Genomic DNA, 2,702 nt, shown 5'->3' with positions numbered 1-2,702 from the left:
TCAACACACACAATCACTCAGCCCAAAAGACCGTTCACCTAACCCAAGGTTCATAAAGCTTATATATTTTTAAAAAGTTACGTACGTGACGCGCACATACGGTCAAGCTATCAAATGTTTAGCAGCCAAGGCTGCATACTCACGGTACCTGATATTCAGCTGGGAATGACTAAAACAGTAAATAAACTCAAGACATATATTTACTCTATTAGCCACAACACAACCAGGCTCATATTTAATATGACACAAATTAATCCTGCATAAAAACACATACGTCTTTGTTATGCTAACTCCTAGCTCCTATGCTAGCTCCTAGCTCCATAGAACATGCCAATACAATTCAAACACCTGATCAACACACACAATCACTCAGCCCAAAAGACCGTTCACCTAACCCAAGGTTCATAAAGCTTATATATTTTAAAAAAGTTACGTACATACGCAAAAAAAAGTTGCGCACATACGGTCAAGCGATCAAATGTTTAGAAGCCAAAGCTGCATACTCACAGTAGCACGTCTGCGTCTTTGTCATCCAAATCAAAGTAATCCTGGTAAGAGTCTGTGTTGTCCCAGTTCTCTACAGGCGTCTGTGTATCGAAGTCAAAAGTCCTCCTGGTTAGAGTCTCTGTTATCCGAGTTCTTCCATCTTGACTGCATCTTTCGGGAATGTAAACAAAGAAGCGCCGGCTGTGTACTGTTGTTGCTGACTACGTTCGAAAAATACGTCCATTTCGCACCGACAACTTTCTTCTTTGCTTGCTCAGCTTCCTTCTCCATAATGCAATGAACATGATTGCAACAGATTCACGAACACAGATGTCCAGAATACTGTGGAATTATGAAATGAAAACAGAGCTTTTTTGTATTGGCTTCAATGTGGAAGGCATACCCGTGTTCCCCGGGCTACGTCACGCGCATACGTCATCCTCAGAGGCGTTTCGAACCGGAAGTTTAGCGGCAAATTTAAAATGTCACTTTATAAGTTAACCCGGCCGTATTGGCATGTGTTATAATGTTAAGATTTCATCATTGATATATAAACTATCAGACTGCGTGGTCGGTAGTAGTGGGTTTCAGTAGGCCTTTAATTCACAGTTTATCATATTTTATCTTTTCAGACCCCTGGTGTTACTCAACTTTAATTTTTAAATCCACCCAGTCCATCCATCCATTGTCTACCGCTTTTACTTTTCGGGGTCACGGGGGTGCTGGAGCCTATCTCCGCTGCGTTTGGGCGGAAGGCGGGGTACACCCTGGACAAGATGCCACCTCATTGCAGGGCCAACAGATAGACAGATAACATTCACACTAACATTCACACACTAGGGACAATCAACCTATCCCCAGGTGCATGTCTTTGGATGTCCACCCAGTCCATTCAGCTTAAAAAAGTCACACACTTGAAAAATTCTGACATTGTATAAACACACACCAAAGATGTCCTGATTCATAACTCTCATGAATCCAGAAATTGCTCATTGCAGTCCTGACAACGCCTTGTACAGGGAAAACGATACTTCCTTACAAAGTCATAGAATATGTAATAGAGAATGTATTGCTGTCTGTGTCATTGTAAAACATGTGCTATCTTACTACAAACTGTAGAATATGCTTGTGTTTTGGGGCTTTTTTTTAATAAATGTCCCTGCCTATGTTGAAGACAGTTACAATTATTTCACATTTGTAAAATGTATTTTAAAATGATAAAGGCACTTAAAACTAATTAAGTACTGTAGTACAAAATGTAAACTAGGGATGGGGCTGATCCAATCCAGCAGAGATTTCAAATCTAACGTGCCAACATTTCCAAAATATACATAAATATACAAATAAAAATAAAAAATAAAAACATTTTGGCTCAACCAGCCAGTATACTTCATTTGTATTGAACAGATAAAGCAACCCTTTGTATTTCATTTGGAAAGAGTTAGTGTTATAGAAGTGTCAAGTAAAGAGAAGAAATCTGCTTTGAAATGAGTAAATATTGACATTTTGACAGCCTATTTGAAACCCTTATAGTGGAATATTGTTAAAATTAGATTTTTTTTCTGTTAACATACTTTAAGGTGCCTTTGGGGACATACATGTATAATACATCTGTACATAATACTCCCTGTAATGGTTAATAATATTAAAGCAAACTGAGCTCTGGTATTGAAATATTATCAGTATTGGTCAAATCCAAAATCAGGTAATCAGATCAGAAGTGAACAAATGTGAATCAGTGCATATAAAGTATACTTTTTTGTGGGGTTTTTTTAATCTGTGACATACATTTTGACTACCGGTATATGAATAGATAATGTAGTTTAGTACATATTTGTAATGTCTATATTTCCTGTGTTGTGTATCTTTTTCATCCTTGTAGAGAAAGAAGTTGGTGAACGTCTTCATGCTTGGACCCTCACTGAGGAAGAGCAGGCATTTATTCGGACCCTGATTCCTGGACACATCCTTGCCTTTACAACAGGAAGCCGCAAAGTTCCTGCGATCGGATTTCTTCCTAGTCCTAAACACATTCCAATTGCTCACACATGCTCCAATGAGCTCCAGATTTTTGTAAACCGTAAGAATCTGGCAGATGATGAATTTGACTACGATTGTCTGGTAGCTCTCATGAACGGGGCCATTTTCAGTGCATTATGGCCAGTGTAGCCTGAAGGTATTAACAGAACAGCATTTGTTAAATGTACAACACTACT

The sequence above is a fragment of the Entelurus aequoreus genome, linkage group LG07 (genome assembly GCF_033978785.1).
Source record: "Entelurus aequoreus isolate RoL-2023_Sb linkage group LG07, RoL_Eaeq_v1.1, whole genome shotgun sequence".
NCBI lineage: Eukaryota > Metazoa > Chordata > Actinopteri > Syngnathiformes > Syngnathidae > Entelurus > Entelurus aequoreus.
The sequence above is the reverse complement of the archived record's forward strand: the minus strand, read 5'-3'. Positions refer to the sequence as shown.